The sequence below is a fragment of the Euprymna scolopes genome, chromosome 35 (genome assembly GCF_053919585.1).
Source record: "Euprymna scolopes isolate OS-2025 chromosome 35, ASM5391958v1, whole genome shotgun sequence".
Lineage (NCBI taxonomy): Eukaryota > Metazoa > Mollusca > Cephalopoda > Sepiida > Sepiolidae > Euprymna > Euprymna scolopes.
The window spans coordinates 67,967,873-67,986,573 of NC_136516.1; the positions used below are offsets into that span (position 1 = coordinate 67,967,873).

Genomic DNA, 18,701 nt, shown 5'->3' on the forward strand with positions numbered 1-18,701 from the left:
TACTTCATGTATTGTGAAATATGAAACCACTAAGCTAATCTTAACAATCACTAGTAACCTCAAGCTGAACTCTAATAACCCGTACTTAACCGAAAACAAGTTATGCCTAGAACGTGTCCAACAAGTATTTTAAATTAAGTTTATGACACGGTCTGGAAAAATAACAATGGTCCAACTTAAAACTGGCTGATAATTTTGTTCCTATATCCGCATTTCATAATTTTAAATTACTATGTGACGTCAGCATCGATTGGCCATGTTGGCTATTCAACCTATGAAATCCCATATTGCCAAATACTGATTCTCGCATAAAATTTAGAAAATTGGATGTTATTTGCTTGAAAACAACAAAGTATTTACTTTAAAATATTTTTTTTAATTTTAGGTGGGAGAGAGGCTTATAAGGGAGAGAGCCTAACCTGTTTATGTTATCATATTGTTTTTTTTTTTTTTTTTTTTTATTACTCTGCTTCATTCCAAATAAGGCATACTGCCACTACTATTTGGGGCATATCTACAGGGACACTATGTAGGGAGTTGAGCAGTGAAATGTCTGTTCACATTACACTTAAACTTTTGCATGTTAGTACAGTCAGGGAAACAGGTGACTACGAAGGAATTTCAAAGTCTAGCAATTTGAGGGAAGAAACTATTAGAGTAGGAGGCTTTTCAGCATCTAGAAGCTTCTCCAGTGAAAGGATGAGATTTTGTTGCTTGTTTAGTTAGTTGGAGGCATCTAAATTTAGAGGCTACAAGTGCTACACGTTCATTAGAGCACATTTCATTAAAATACTTATAAAACAGACACAGGAATGCAACATTGTGACAATGTGACAGGGGTTGGAATTTGGTTGATAGTCCAGGGCCTATAAAATTTGAGACCTTTTGGAACTAAGTGGAAGAGACTCGTGGTAGATGGCAATAATACTCCATGCATAAGAAAATGATGTCTGTGTAGAGATACAGAATATTCCCAGGTGTGAGTAATTTTCTTGCACAGTAGAGGGAGACCACCATCTTTGCAGCAGCCTTGGTAATGTCTTCAATGTATTTGCTACATTTCATGTTGACTGTGAATGTTAAGTCAAGAAGTTTTAACAAAGAGCTTTCAGGTGGCATATTATTAGTCATAGCAATCAGTTGTTGAGAAGGTTTCTTATAACTATTAAAGGAAAGAAGCATCATTAAATGTTACCATTCATCTGTGTTTATGTTTTTTGTTTTAGTCGTCTCCTACTTCTTCCTCTTCTCCTTCTTTTCAAATGAATGACACGAAAACAAATACTTCTCCACAAGAAAATTTACAGGTTTTTATGCTCCTGATGCTTACATGTACGCAAATAAATACAGGCCTCACTTTTGGTCCAGTCGTGCACACGCAGTGCTATTTTTGTGTCGGATGGCATGATACTCACCTCGTCATGAATCATCTACACTCCTTCCCGATCCCTTATCACAGCATATGCAAGATCGCATTGTATACATCATTGCACAAGTGGTTCTGAAGTTCCTCCATTTCATGTTGTCCGTCGGCCAGGTAATGTGATATACCCAGTGTCATCTGAAGTTTCATTATCTGCTCTGCCAGACAGGAAGGCATTTATCCGGAATTGCACTTCTTTACATAATGCAGGATTCCATTAATAATAATGGCTTGCAGGCTAATCACCTCTTTTACTGTTTCGTCTTGGAACTTGAATGTGTATTGATAATGAGGTGACTTGACTCGTACTGGGATGCCCAGATGGTACAAGTTTTGTGCAAAGGCCGATAACAAGGGCACTGGATTGATATTCTTTATCCTAACTTCATATCTGTAAATCCTGTTGGCAAGTACAAGCAACAATGATATATTATCCTTGGGCACGACGTTGTATTAATACACTGTTTCCTGAACAGAACACCTCTTTCTAGCTGCAACCCATTTAATACTGCAGTTGCATTGTTCTACAATACTGTTGATTGTAGGTATACTCCCCAGCTGGCGGAAATCTCCTTAATTTCCCACTAGTGAATGCAGTGTGATAGTCAGTAAGCAGTTTCTGTAGTGGACCATGCTCAAAGAATATTAATTTGAGATGCTGAACAATATTTCTGGAGTCCTGCCGCGACAACGGCTGCCAAATAGTCGGTGACTGTCAGGAAATGCTTGCCATTATAGTGGGTTTATATCCATCCCCAGCCTTTGCCAATTAGCTTTTACTGTTAATCCCCTTTTTGTCCAATTAACCGGGGCTGGATCAATCTTCTGACATTTTTAACATGCTCTAATAGCCAACTGCAGATCAGCTTTGGTAATTGTTGGGTAAACCCACTGAGTGAAATATACTGTACATCGGATGCCTAGCTGTCCACTACTCTTATGTACTTCTGTGACCTAACTACTTGTCATTTCATCATTCCTCACCACACAGATCATAGGTACAGGCTCAATCATGGATTTCATTCTCTTGAGTCACTTTTGTGGTACCCGGGCCATGGGGTCTGCCAAGTTCTGGCTCAACGGGATCAGAGCAACATTTCTTCTAACAACTTTATTCTTTCCAATCGTTGCTAGAGCAACATTATGCTGGTGCCCTTTATGCAAACTTTAATGTTTCTGGTGAGCGTGCCCATTAGTCAATAATACATATGTACTGAGTCTGTTTTTAAGTGTATGACTTTGCACTTTCATCTTAACACCCTCAGTGCTGCATCGAGTTTAGCTAAGTTAAGTTAAGAACCTGTGAAGGATAACTTTGCTTCACCCTGGCTATTGTTTCTTGGACCATTTGTCAGAGTGGGGCATCCTCTGTGGTGTTGTTCCATCCTCAGGTCACAGCATTAGCCCTTTGTTTTATAATGCCTGTTGTTGTTTTGAGCCACCCATGCACTGGTAGATGCCCATACAGGGAGAAAATAGCACAACGTGTTACAACCTTTGGGGGATCTCGGATCACACTTCAACATTTCCATCACAAAGTACCCCAAAACTTTCAATCCAAGCACTCATGTGCTCTCCTCAAGCTGTTTTGGATTCATGTTTTCCAGCCCAAGCTAAAGAAAATGCTGCTTTATTCACTTCCCAGATGCCACGCTTTTGTCAATATTCATGTCATTGATGTATGCCAACATTGGCTACCGAACAGCCACATCCTTCAAGAGAACAGTCTCCATAATCTCCTGCATAATGGGTGGGGCTATGCTAAGCCCAGATCTCATCCTAGTAAAACAGTATCTCTGCCCCTTCATCACCACAGTTTGGAACGACCATAATGAATGGTGCACATGCACTTCAAGGTAGGCTTTTCTCAAGACCAATACAGACACATTGGATCTTTTCCTCTGCCAGGCTCTCAGTTCTTGTGAGCACACATCGGCATGTGCCATGTATGCTTCCACAAGGTCATTCAGTTATCAGTAATTCATAACAGGTCACACTTTTCCTTTATTATGCTGAATAATCCCCATCAACGGGATTAATTCCTTCGGAGACCCAGTTCTTTCTCAAACTTGAGAGAACAGGAGCTGCCTCAGCAGAGCATTTCTTCAATAGTATAGCAGGGATGATATTCTTTTGTCCCATTCTTCCTATTCATTCACTTGTGCCATTACCTGTACTATTTTTACTACACCATTTTTTTAAATGTTAATTTTACTGTGCACCAGGCATTGCACTCTCCTTTTGTGGGAATAGAGTTATTGGTGCTATTCCCAGGAAATATTTATGGGGCCGATCATGGTGAAATTTGCACCTTTTAAAAGCATCCCCTTCTTTGTAGGAACTGGATTCTCCATTGTAAACTGATTTTGTGTCTATTTTTGCTGCAAAGGGAAGCAGATAAACAAATTTGTTTCCCCACAAGGGCAAAGTTAGACACAAGGTTATATTTTTGTATGGGAAGAACAGGTTATATTTTTATGTGGGAAAAATATAGCTCCTCTAAAAGGGGCACTCTGTATTGAGAATAAAATACCAGTATAATTCTGTTGGAATTTCTTTATGAATAAGGGCACCCATCTTCTTCTTCAAAAGAAAAAGGGAATGCCTGGAAAGATTTGTTTACCTGCCTCCGATAAAATAAGTTTATAGCAGGAATCCAACTCCCTCAAAAGTGACACTCTTCTGAATGCAAAATAGTCTGCTTAGTCTCATTAACATTCTCTACACAACCAACAGATAAGATAAACTCATCCATCCCCTGAAGGGAGGAGACTAAAGATAATAAGCCTTTTGATACCTTTGAAATGAGGAAGTCTGGATGAATATCTTCCTAATAGACAGAACAGATACTACACTTTAATCCTTACCTGAATGACTGATATTTATTTCAATTTATTTATACTTCATGTGGGAAACTCAGGTCTTCAAGCTAGAATCAAAATGTAGTATCTGTATTTTAGGAGCACTTACAGGAATGCTTAATTCAACTGATCAAATTCCATGTCCAGAAGTTTGCAAATATTTGGCTGATTCTCCTCCCACATGGCATTTCAAAACTGAATGCTTCTCATCAGAAGAGGAGAAACAGTCGGCATTATACAAACATAGAGGTAAAAAGACAACACCGATTTTAAAAACATTCAGATTAGAAATGGAAAAAGAAATTGGAGAGAGGAAGAGGAGGGGCAAACTGATGGAGACAAAAGAGAAAAGAGCATAAAACAAACAAACAAACAAACAAACAGACAAACAAACAAACAAAAACAAACAATCTGATAAAAAATATTATATATTATAAATATAAATAAGATAGGACAAATTAAGTGCAGAAATAATAAATAAATAAATAAAAATAATAAATACATACGGAAATAATAAATAAATAATTTTTTCGTACTTAATTTGTCCTATTTTATTCATATCTTATATAATATTTTTCTCATGTCGTTATATATATATACTAGCAAAAGTACCCGTCGTTGACTGGGTTCAAAAACAGCCTACAGAAAATCGACTCTGATTTATGAAAGTATGATAGGTTATGAAAAGGAAGGGTTGTAATGAGATAGCTTTGAATTTGGGGGTATCAAAACCAAAGCAAAATATGATGAAAGTAAAAAGAAAATAGATAAACCCCATAATTTATTATACCATACCTGTTAACACTGAAACACTTATCACAATATTCTGTGGATCTATATTAAAAAACCTTGTTAAACTTTGTGACATATTTCCATTCTTTGGAAGTCAGGCGCGAACAAACACCCCATAATTTTATTATACCATATTTCTTCAAACTGAAACATAACTATCAAAGTATACTTACACAGATAAATATGAAAAGTCTTTATTAAAGTTTGTGCCTATTTCCATTCTATGGAGGCCAGGCACGAACGCAGACCTCACAATTTTATTATACCATCCCTATTTAAGTTAAAACATACTTATCAAAGTATTCTTATGTACATATATATCAAAAACACTTGTAAACGTTTTTTTTAATTTTTTATTTCCATACTTTGTGGACCAGGCGCGAACACAGACCCCACAATTTTAATGAACCACCGTTCTGCCAGATCAAACATACCCATTTCTGTGTCTCGATACATCTTCTATCATTATATGTAATCAGTTTTTTAAAATAGTCAACCATATAGGAGCCTATTTGTGACCACACACATACACACACACACACACACAGACATTAAGCTTTACATATATATATATATATATATATATATATATATATATATATATATATATAAAGTGAAATTGTCTCTGTGCATGCATTTTAATTGGTTTTCGGCCAGAAATTTGTCTGTCAAGGGGTCAAAGTTCAATGATTTCATCTTTGGAAACTTTACCATACTCCTCTGCCGATTTTGAGTCTAAACACTTAAAAATTTAGATGTAGGTTCCTTAGACATGGGTCAAACTTTTAACTTGATTTAAGCCTAAAGCAATAAATGTTAAGGGGTCAAAATTGGGGTCAAAGTTTAAAAAAATTTGACCTCTTAGCCAATTTTTGGTCTAAACATTTGAAATTTTACATAAAGTGTATACAGACATAGGGCAAACTTTTTAATTGGTTTTTGGCCGAAAATTTGGCTACCAAGGGGTCAATGTTCAAAAGATTTGACCTTTGTGGTGTCTAGCAAACTATTCAGCCAATTTTGTGTCTAAACATTTGAAATTTTACATAACGGGCATTCAGACATGCAGCAAGCTTTTTAATCCGTTTTTTGGCGAAAATTTGGCTGCCAAGAGGTCAAAGTTGAAAGAGTTGGCTTTTGCCGACTCTACCAAACTCCTTCGCCAATTTTAGGTCTAAAGATTTGAAATTTTAAATGTAGGTTACCTGTGTATATATATATATATATATATATATATATATATATATATATATATATATATATATGCACATAAAGTTATGAACAGTACATACGCCCTGATGAAGTCTCATTGACTGAAACAGATGACTGTTTCAGTGACCAAATGTGTTTACCTTTAATATATATATATATATATATATATATATATATATATATATATATATATATATATATATATATATATATATATATATTGAACAACAAAAGGATCAGTCCACACTCAGAATTGTATTTACTTTTTTAATTTCTTATTTTGGGAAGCGCCAATATTTTTTTATCCTTTTACGCCTTTAGTCTTTATATATATATATATATATATATATATATATATATATATATATATATATATATATATATATATATATAGAGAGAGAGAGAGAGAGAGAGAGAGAGAGAGAGAGTAAATAGGAGGTAAAGAAAATTGATAAATTAAAATAAAATCATTTACATATGTTTCAAGAATTCAAAACAATAACAACTTAGAATTGTGTACGATCGTTTCAGAGATGATATGAAGTTTATTTATTGTTGGGAGGATTAATGGAAATCGAAATCAGAAAAATTGGAACTTTTTGGTGTTTCACCCTAAATTCTGATTCCAAAACGATTCTTTTCATTTTTTCATGACAATAAAAAAGAAACTAACTAAAAGCAAATTTATTTATTAGAACTTATTAATTTACAAAATAAGACTAATGGCCATGGAATAGGTTATAAATCGCACTCCCAGATTTAACATTGATTCTCAGAGTTTAATGTATTTCTTATTACTGCAAATATCCCTTAAAACTATTAGCATATATTTGCTAAAAGTTTCAGGGATATCTCACTTGGTAATAAAAGTTTTAAAGGGCTCAGGTTTTTCGATTTTGTTGGCACCAATTGGACATTGTTGGCGTCTGTCATTGGCTTCCTCTGAAATAATTAATGTTTATGGCATTTCTTCTTTGGACAAAAGTGAAAAATGTAGATGAAAGTCTCACAATGAGTTTATGAAAATCTTGAATAAAATACATAAAGGGAAAATTAATTAAAATAGAAATTATATCTACATGTATACTTAGACCCCCCCCACCCCACCCCACCCAAAAGAAGACTGAGATTCTAGCATTGGTTTCTGTAGCTAACAAAAACAATGAAGATGAAAAAAAAAAAAAAATGATGAAAACAAATATGCAACAAATAAATGTTACCCAAGGCAAACCTCTTTTACCTTCCTGGATAAATTTATTTGCGTTTAGACTTATTTTTGACTCCCATGTAAAAAAAACAACTTATTTTAAAGCGTGTTTTTAGTTCAAAATAAACTTAATGTGAACTCTGTTGAGTTAAAATAAAAAATGGCCGCGCCAAAAGCCTTTCACAAGAACTCTTAATAACCACTCAAAATCGAAAATTAAACAAACGCAGGTAGAAACATCAAAACGTCAACAATCGAGTGAAAATGTTATGTTCTATTAATATTCTGTTTCGAGTTTTGAGCGATATTAGACGAGATTAAAAAATTAGAATGGGCCGGAAATGATTATCATTTTATGTGCGAAACTGCTTTCCTACTCGAAATTCTAAAATAATTGTTTTTTTTTTCTTTCCTCCATGTTATAAAAAAATCTTATTATTATCTTTAGCTAAAGGTGTTAATTAATTTGCCGCCGCCACGATCATCATCATCATTATTTTATTTTTTTAAATTAACGCAAATCAATCTAATAATCGACCAAATCCTTATAACTGAGAAAAAACATGGAGATTTTTTCATAGAGGGAAAGGCAGAAAATAGTTAACAGAAATTCGTCACAGTGTTAAGAATGGTTTTCTAAATAGTAACATTATTATGTAGAAGCTCATCCTTGACATTGACATGGGACAGGCTTCGTGAACTATTATGTTCCTAAAAAAGTTTCTCATTTTGCATACCAATCGTCGATTCTTTTTTTAACTGTTTATGAAAATTTCCAATGGTATTAATGACGACCAAAGACAAATAAGATTTGTTTCAAAAGAATTGTCTCACAATTCTCAATCAATTACAAAGAAAACATTAGAGAATAATATTTAGAAAGATCTAATATTGTAATATACCCTCCACCTTCCCAAGTGTATTTTTAATAAGAATAAAGATTGGGGGGGGGGGCATAGTTTTGAAAGCCGATTTATCATAATTTTTTTGTAGGTTTCCGACTACTTTTTGGTTGTATTTGAAAGATTAAAGACTAAAGTTAATTTTCAAAAGGAAAAAATATTTTTACACGTGAAAAAAGAAAGTTATAAAAAATGTTTTCACGGTGAGCTAGCTAATTCAGCTAAATTTTGGAATTAAATAAATTCATTGTAAAATTCCTTTAAAAATGAATATTAGTTTTCTGGGTCTATTTCAAAGATAATTAGTACAGCAAAGTCCTAAGCTATTGAATTAAATAATTAAAAAAGACACCTTGTTTGTACAAAAATAGCTTAATTAGTTAAAAAACCGAGGAATTCTACCTTTCGCAAAAGCGCAACAAACAGGAGTTTTGTAAACACGGATATACGAAAGCCCAAATTTCAGCCAGTCGAAAGGGTCTCTGAAAATTACATCATGTAATTCAAAGGAGGGAGAGGGTGCTAGTTTTCTTTTTTTTTTTTTTTCCAGACGTCCATCCTTACATTCCTATCCTGAACGTTTGTATCATTTTTACCATTTTTTAATTTAATTATTTTTCTATGTTCCTGTGTTTAAATTAATTTTTTTTTAATTATTGTTCAAGATTATATAAAAATTATGTTCTGCTGAAAGTTTCACATTCATGCAAGCAAGGAAAATATTAAAATCTTACATATAAAAATTATGCGAAACCTGTAATTTAAAAAAAAGTAGAAATATTTTTTGCGATTATGTTAAATAAGCAATACTTAATTCAATGATAATATTGGTAGTTCGAATTTATTAATACGAACTTTAGGGGCTTTATTTCGTAATATTCCTGTAAAAATTAAATAATCTTTTTTAATTGTTATAATTTACAATGCTTTATTTTCATGAAAAAAAGTAAAAACAAATTCATTTTTTTTTTACTACTGAAAACCATAACTTTATTAAAGGTATTTTTTGTTTAAACAAAATAATAGATTTCCACTAAGATTTAAATTAAAATGTGTTCATTATTTTCCGTGATCATTATTTGATAAATACTGGAAATTTCATTAAAATTGGTTAATTTCCTAATTTTTGGTGAATTTTTAAGTAAAGAGAGGGGTCAAAATGTTTATAAATTTTGAGCATCGGCATTCATTTTGCACGTACCTAATTTTATAAAAGAATCGGAATCAGGAATTTAGAACAGAAGCAGTAATTGTATCAGAATCAGGAAAAATTTGGGAATCCTCCCATTGCTAATATATAATCTCATCATCAGTATTAGAGAAGTGCAGAGGAGGTTTGAGACTAGGTTAACAATGAAATAATAGCACCATGACCATTTTGATTCTGCATTGAATTGATGGATAAGTGGAAAAAATTATAACCAGATAATTATAGAGGACTCTGCTTAAAAGTATGATATGGGTTAAGATTTAATAAATGCTGAAACAATTATCTATTTTTAGATAAAAATAAAAATAAATAAATAATAAAGTAAACACACACACACACACACACACATACACACACATATATATATATATAAGAGGAAGTCTCGAAATAAAGACGAAACGTTGATGAACAGATAACTCAGTTTGTTCCTTTTTATTTCTCTCTCTCTCTCTCTCTCTCTCTCTCTCTCTCTCTCTCTCTATCTCCGTATATATATAAGAATATTATCAAGATTTATGTTATATAGTGTCATTATACAAAATATTTACTGAATGCCAAAGAACTTTTTCATAAAAGGGAGACGTCTGACTCTAAAGTCATTAGTGAATGAGGTAATAATAACTTGTTCTTGCTTTTATTTATTTATCATGGAAACTGGGTCACCCAATTACACTGTTTCATTTGTACTGAATGAAAAAAACGCACAGCATTCTCTAACGAAAACTGGATTATGTCTAGATCAGACCTAAAAATAAAATAAAAATAAATTCTCTCACCTCATGGTGTTTGCATTTACAGTGTTCAAGTTACAGTTACTTTAGCAGTTACCGTGTTCAAGGTTATTCCTATTTACTTGTCTTCTCACAAGGGCATAGTTAGATGCAGGGTTGATTTTTAATGTGGGAGAAATCCATCTCTGGATTGCGACAAAAGTAAAAATCACTTCACCCAGAAGAATTTCTCCTTCACTGAGAGTGAACAAAACAGAAGTTTAGTATCAGTTTAGTACCTTTTGGTAGTGTAGTATCAGAACAGATACTACACTACCAAAAGGTCAAGAATCAGTTTTATTTACTTCCTGTTACAGATAAGGTCAAGTAAGGTCTTGAAAAGCAAACATATTAGAGAGCGTGCACTTAGGCCATCTAAATTGTCTGAGCAGCCCTCTTGACATTCCCCAGTAGCGGTGACTCAGACAATTAGCAATAAACTAATCCCTTTTCAAAGAGAGAATATAAAGCTTGGAAGATGAACTGAAATGCATTCAGTATTCATTTATTTTTTTGGTTTTCTATATATTATTTCTATGCAATCGTATTTTCTTTTACATATATTGTTCTTCCAATCATATTATTCAATGGGAAAAATATCTGTTAACGTCTAGTTTACATTCGAATGTACAATCTGACGAACTTATAGAACTTATACCCCCCTCCCCGATCTAAATACCTCCGACTTACTCAACAAGCAGCAAAATCCCACCCCTTCACTGTTCAGGTCCCTAGATGCCGGAATACCTTCTATTCTAATAGTTTCTTCCGTTGGAATTCTCTCCTGGTTTCCTGCCTCTATGACTGTACTGACATGCAGAAGTTCAAGTGTAATGTGAACAGACATCTCGCTGCTCTACACCCTACGTAGTGTCTCAGTAGATATGGTCTCAAGTGGCTCTGTGCCTTGTTTTGGGTGAAAAGGAATAAAAAAAAGAACAATAAAAAATATATTTGTGTATAATTGGATGGGCTATTTCTTTTCTTTAATAAAGGTAAATGTGTAAACTTTCTAGTTACTTCATAATACGTCGGAAATGTATAAATTGATTCTTGTTTGAATATCATGTATAATAGTCAGATATTTTGATATCACATTTTTTAAATTTTCTCTTGCTGTAAAAAGGCAAGTTTATCACTATCGATCGATCAGGTAACTTGACAAATGATTACAATTTGTTGTGTAATGTTATACACGTTTACACACGTGAACCCAACACGTTGTAGCAGAGTACATCGCAAGGAACAGAAAACAAATACTAACTCAATTCACTTTTTCTTGTAATGACAACATTTACTTCCTCATTTCCCTGCCACACTTGACTTCTCATTACGGCAATGACGTCTCTCACGTGATCGTCTTCTCGAACGTGCTCTCTCTCCTTTTTATAGTTTTTTTTCCTTACAGTGACGTCATTTCGCATTTTGTATGCATTTGTATACATGCGTCCATGCTCTGTTACAGTTGGACTAGTTTTTTAAAGCACCCACGCAAATTTTTTCTCATCAACAGTTAAATTCAAACAGTGGTTCTAATCAAACGTGCTCAGGTTGGGCCATTCTAGCTTACTAGCCTACTAGTGGATTCTACATGGATACATGATGCTTCCTGTTTTGTAAAAATTACTCTTATATGTTTTTGATTCCTTTTCATTTATGAATCGAATGGACATTTGATTTAATTGTTGTTGGACATGAACAGATGAAGTTTTAGACTATCGACTGCAACTAAGACTTTGATTTTAATGGTTGCATCTCGTCCATTTACTCATTATATATTTGGTCTAGAGTCAAAGTAAAGTCAGTGTGTTCTTTTCTTACTAATAATGAGTTCGAAGATGCAGACAATTTCTTTGAAAAGAAATTAGTGTATAGGCGATATGACATTAAGAACGTTAAAGTTAATTTAGTATTACTAAGACGTTTTAATACTTTTTTGTCTTGAGTAATACAAAAGCAACATGGTACCATAAGGTGTAGCATAGTACACGTTTACACATGTAGGCTTCACACATTGTCGTAGAGTACACCGCAAGGAACATAGAACAAGTAATAACTTGACTGCTTTTTTTTTTTGTAACAACATTTATTTTCTCATTTTTTGACCTTGCGTGACTTCTTTTTATGACCGTGACGTCACCCACCTCTCTAACATGATCGTCTCTCCTTTTTATAGTTTTTTTTTTTTTTACATAGGGGTCACCACTTATCAAGGCCCGGAGACCACTCGAGGATAAGGGTTATTGAGTGTACAGTAGTCAATGGTCAATGGTCAATGGGATAATATAGTAATCGTTAGGAGTGGAAATTAAAGGGATGGTCTTTTCCCTACTGTGACGTCATTTCGTACATGGCTTGGCATTTATATACAGCCGTTATACTCTGTTACAAAGGCACTAGTCCGGATCCTTTTTGTTCAAATCTCGATTAGTCCAGCATATTTCGAACATGTTTCTCTTCAGATTAAATGCATAATACTAAATAGATTTTAACTTGAAATGGTTCATCATTTAATAATGTTAAAAAACAATAATGCAAAACCATCATACTATACACATTTTTTATCACATTCTGTTTACACCTTTCAACTCAACGTTTACCACTTTTCTTTTCAAACCTTTTAATGAGAGTTGGATTTTCTACCTTGCATGTAATTAATAGGGCTGTGACAACAGAATATTCTTTTCATTGTTTTGACTCTCGAGTATATATCCGGTATAGACACAGTTAATCGAACAGAGAACCACATCATTCTATATAAAAGCATGGATACACACTCGAGAGTCAAAACAACGAAAAGAATATGCTGTTGTCCTAGCCCTAGTAATTAAGGAGACTTTTAACAGCGATAGATGTCACACTGTAGCTATTATTGATGACATATCTATCGACTGAATACATTTTCTTATTTAGTGTTTAATTGGATTATAAATGAGGACAACAACAAAATTACTATGCAAAAACTATAAACAACAACAAATCAAATCTATTTCTCAAGAATAGAGTCCCAAAATATTTCGTCGTGAAGAGAGAGAGGAAGGAGGCAGAGGCAGACAGACGAAAAGTATACGAATAATAAATCTATAATTTTTAATGGTTAAACAAATACAATTATGTTTTCATATTCAATTTCTTCAAGGTGACCTGAAGAAATCAGACACCGAAACGCCATTTACATTTGTATAGACATTAAAAATTCTAGGTTCATGGTTACGAGGCTGTATTTTGTATTGAACACTTTTGAAATAAATACTGAAAAATATATTCATGATATTTATTAATTTGAAATACAAGTATGACAAGCAAAATAGAGAGGTAAAAAAAACGGCGTGTAACGTTTTCTTTTGAAACTTCTCTCTCTCTCTCTTTCTCTCTCTCTCTCTCTCTCTCTCTCTATATATATATATATATATATATATATATATATATATTATTTATTTCTCACTCCAATTGATTTCTCCCCTACTTCCCTCTATTTCTCTCTAACTTCAATTGCCTTCTCTTTCCCTCTCTCTTTCTATCTCATTAATTTTTACTCTCCGTGGCAACTTCATTGATTCATTCATTCATTTCGTATAAATCAGATGATTCTATTCTTGGCATTGGTTTCCCCGATATCTTTCGAGTTAGAATTTTTTCTAGAAATACATGGAGTACATATGGAAGTGACCATGAGAACGTTAGAAACATCCAAAAAGAAAGTGCTTTTGTCGAACAAACTGGATTTGAACTTGACACATGCAGGTCGTATGTGCATGTCGTTAACCATTTAGCCCCCCCCTCATCACTTTCCTCCCCTTGCAACTGGTTCAATATAATAGAAAAATAGAAGAAAGAAAATAAGTGAGAGAAAAAAAGAAGACTAACAGTTGTTTTTGAAACAAGTAAGAACAAAAACTGCAGTTGCATTTTGTACCTCACACTCTAAACTACTTTGGTTCTTAGTGTCTCAAGGAAAAGAATACAGCTTTTTTTTTTTTTTTTTTTTTTTTGTTACCATTACCAGATCGGGTTATATTGCATTTGATTATGTAAGATTTAGAAATGTATCTTATGTATTACGTTTTTGAATTTTTCAGATGAGGATTGTAACGGACCAGGATATAATACCCTAACTCGCTACAAAAAAATAATGAAACGAATGGAATTGAAGGAAACAAAAACTCATTTGTAGGATAAGATAAACGTGTCGTTTATTTAGTGTTGAAAGAATGAATGTTTTAGATATAACATGTGTTCATGTCCGTGCGGGTGTAACCATCGTTCGTTGCGGGACTGGTGTTGTAGAAAGAAAAGGAAATGTGTTTTCATCTCACGTTCAGGTCACTGTCGTTTGTTCACGCGTGAGAAAAGAAGTGAGTGATGTAGTGGAAAATGGGAACGATAGTCCCGTGTGTAGACAAAGAAGAGGATAAAGAGTTGACGTCAGTTAGCAGTCAGCTACGCGAAGGTGTTCTCAGGGACCAGTTGTAGATAGAGAAAGAAAGAGTGTAAAGGTGTACATACGGTATGTTAGCTTTTTGTCCCACATAGTAGTAAATGGCGTGAGGTACGCGCGTGCGCGCCTGCCGAAACGGCGGCAGCTGGCGCACCGACCAACCACCTCGGAGGCTAGTCTGGAAAAAGGAAGAAGCCGCTTGTTGCTCTTTCTTTTATACTTGTTTCCGGTGGTCTTTGCACATGTGCATATTTCCTTTGAAAGGAAGTGACGTCGTCCATCTGTATGTGTACATGTGCGCGTGTGTGAGTACATGTGTGTACGTTAGCGTGTGTGTATATACACGTGAATATGAGTGTATGTACGCGAACGTAAATATATGTACGTGTGCGCGTATGATTGTGTGCGCGTATGTATGCGACAAGTAATATTGCTTGAAATGTGAACGTGCTTTTGTGCGAGACTAGAAAAGGCTCGCACAGGATTTATTATTTGCATTTTTTGGATTCTTAGGACTATTATTCTTATCTTCGGTGCTATTTTCACATTTTGGTCGATATAACCTGTGATCTTGTTAAGTGCATATTCCTGAGTTCGTCAAGATACACCTGAAGAAGGTTGAAGGTTGCATCGACCAAAACTTTATGAAAATAACACTCAAGATGAGAACAGTAATTTTAAAAATCAAAATGAGACGTATATCTTGTGGAGTTTTTAACTTTTAGTCAGACAAACATACATAGACAGAATTATCGCTTTCCTTCATATCATAAACTAGAAGAATATCCATCCCAGGACGGGTAACATTAATTCTCCGAACAGAATAGTTTTGCCTCACTTTATGTGCCCTTACGAAGATTAAAATAAATATATAATAATAATACTAAACCTTATGCCTGGAATACTTATTCCAATTTGGATCAAAATCCATTACATGCTTTTTTTATTTTAGAAAATGTTTAAAATTTATGGCTTAAGCTTAACGAGTCTTAAGAAGAAAATGAAATTCAAAGAAATCAGAGAATTTGACTTCATTGGTGTCTGATGATCATAAATTAAATTTAATGCAAACCTGAAATATTTGAATTTGAACTTCATATTACGCCTTCCTAAAGACACTTGATACTCCAAAGAAGTTAAAATTTGGGGAATATTTATTAATTAATGTCTAATACTTATTGCTAAAATTTCACAAAATTTGATGGTAGCAGGATTTTTACAAAAGCTTTACACCCCTTGCATAAAACTAAATTAAAACTAAATATAATCCGCATTACCTACTCTTATGTCAAGTAACTGTTCCAAACTACGTAATGATTGATTAATTAGTTTAGAAATGAATTCCACACTATAACTATATAAACTTCTGACCAACCAACAATATGGATTTAGGCAGCCCATTATACAGCAGATATCCTAACTGTAATCTCTAAACGTATATACCATACGTTGGACAAAGAGGATAAGATATATCTAAGGCTTTTGACAGGGTATGGCATGATGGTCTTCTCAGGAAAATCAGATCATACGGTATCACTGGACGAATACTTAACATAATTAAATCCTTCTTAAGTAAGAGAAGAATCCAGGTTGTCCTCGATGGTCGTACATCTAAACAATATGATATAAATGTGGGGGTACCTCAGAGGTCTATCCTTGGACATTTATTATTCCTAATATTCATAAATAACCTCCCTGATAAAATTGTCTCAGAGATGGGTATATTTGCTGATGACACCACGCTCTATAACAGGCACGAGGGGAAAACAAATGTACACATATCTAAGGCAATGGCGGAAACACTAGAGGATTACCTCAAATCTGTAGTCGAATGGGGACATAAATGGATGGTCACATTCAATGTTACCAAGACTAAACTTGTTTCCTTCAATAATTACAAGAAACCTTCTCTTCCACCAATAGCAATAGATAAAGATACATTACCTGAAAGTACTTCTTTTAAACTCCTCAGCCTAACGTTCACAGGGAACATGAGTTGGAACAGATACATTGAGAGCATTGCCAGGGCCGCTGCAAGAAAAGTGGGCTCTCTCTACCATACTAGAAAGCTACTTACGCCTGAAAGTATCCTGTACCTGTATAAGGCCACCATTCGGACGAATGTATGGAGTATTGTTGTCACATTTGGGTTGGTGCATCTGCTACTAGTCTCTTGCTCCTGGACAGGGTTCAAAAGAGAGTCGCTAACTTGATAGATCCGGAACTGTCATCTAGGCTTCAACCTCTCATCGACGAAATGTTGCATTCCTCTGCCTGTTCTACATGTATTTTAATGGTGAATGCTCTGACGAACTACAAGCACTTGTATATATATTATATATATATATATATATATATACTGATTGATGAAAGTATGATAGGTTATGAAAAGGAGGGGTTGTAAAGAGATAGGTTTTGATACTGAAAAATTTTACCCTAAGCAAAATATGATGAAAGTAAAGATAATTTTCGCGAAAATATATTTTTTATATCAACTTTGTTTCCATTCGTAGCCAAGAGTGACCAACAAAATGATGTTTCCTTGCAAAGAGAAAATGTTATATATATAATAATATAAATATACAAGAAATAAATGTTACCATAGTCAATAAAAGTTACTTTTATGGTAGAAAAGTTCATTGGTTTGTATTTTTAAGTATTTTGTACAAAAAAAATTTATTTTTTAATTCACGAACCGGTTTAAAAAAAAATCAAAATCGCAGCGACTTGGAAATGGAGAGTCCCGTTTTCAATTTGAAGGAGGGGGACCTGAGCATTCTGTGTTAACAATTTGAGAGAGTTCCATCAATGTAAGGAATATTTATAAACATATTTTAATGTTTTCCATAATTTTGTGCTTGAGAAATATTCGATTATGGCATGTGTAGTTTATATAAAAATTCATTTTAGTAGTTATCGCCTCAAATTTCGTTTTAATTTTGGTTCGCTGAAATTATTTCAAGTAAAGAGCATTAAAAACTATTTCAAAACAAAAAACAAACATGAACTGAACTTTTATTGACTATGGTAACATTTATTTCTTGTATATTTATTTTTTTCAGTAGTCGTTTGTTGGCTTTTCTGCTAAACACTCTTACTAAATAATATCGACGAAATATCGAAAAACAAAGAAACAAAAACAGTTTTGAAAAATAATGAAGCTTTACTTACTTTAGTAAAATAATCCAAAACAGCAAAATGGGATATTAAAAAAGTAAACACGTAATGACTTTAGTTTTTTAAAGCAAAGAATCGATATAAATATGAATAAGAAGAAAATGGTGCAGAACAGCTTCGTTTCAGTTTTACAGTATTGAACGGTGTAGTATTGTGCCGTCGGATTCAGGGTTGTACTATTGTAATGTAAAGAACACGCAGAAAGGGTTGTAATCAACTGAATTCATTCTAGTACACTGACAAAAAAGCTTAAACAGATATATAAATAAAAATAAAAAGGTTATGTAAATGTTTTTAAAAAGACACGTAATCATGTGAGCAGGATTTTTTCCTTCTTTTGAGATGATAACAAGTAACGTTCTTATTTTTTATTATTTATCTATTTATCTATTTTCAAAAGAGTGCCACGTGCAAATGAAGAAGGAAAAAAACAGAGTTATGAAAAATTTGTGTCGAGAATTGCCTAAAGTTGCGACTTTTTTTTTGCTTTCACTTTAATAAGAACGTGAATTTATGAGGTGAATTTATTCGACACAATATGATTCAACTCAAAAAAATGAATAAAAAGTTACGTGAATTAAAATTAAAGTTAAGGTGTTATTGTGGACCCTCACCCCTTTTAAAAAACCTTGTTAAACTTTGTGACATATTTACATTCTATAGAGGTCAGGTGCGAACGAACACCCCATAATTTTATTATACCATATTT

The 18,701-nt window shown here is 33.5% G+C and overlaps 1 protein-coding gene across 2 annotated transcripts in view; it reads right to left on the reverse strand.

Moving 5' to 3' along the window:
• Positions 1–18,701, reverse strand: part of LOC145259899 (mdm2-binding protein-like) — a 241,492-nt gene that overhangs the window by 95,676 nt on the left and 127,115 nt on the right. Inside the window, exon 1 of one of the 2 annotated variants that reach the window (XM_080117819.1) lies at positions 10,384–10,405. The exons of the other annotated variant lie outside the window; for it this stretch is intronic. The gene's annotated coding sequence lies outside the window, so the exon portion shown is untranslated. Of the gene's footprint in view, positions 1–10,383; positions 10,406–18,701 lie in introns of those variants that run through there. 2 annotated transcript variants of the gene reach the window in all.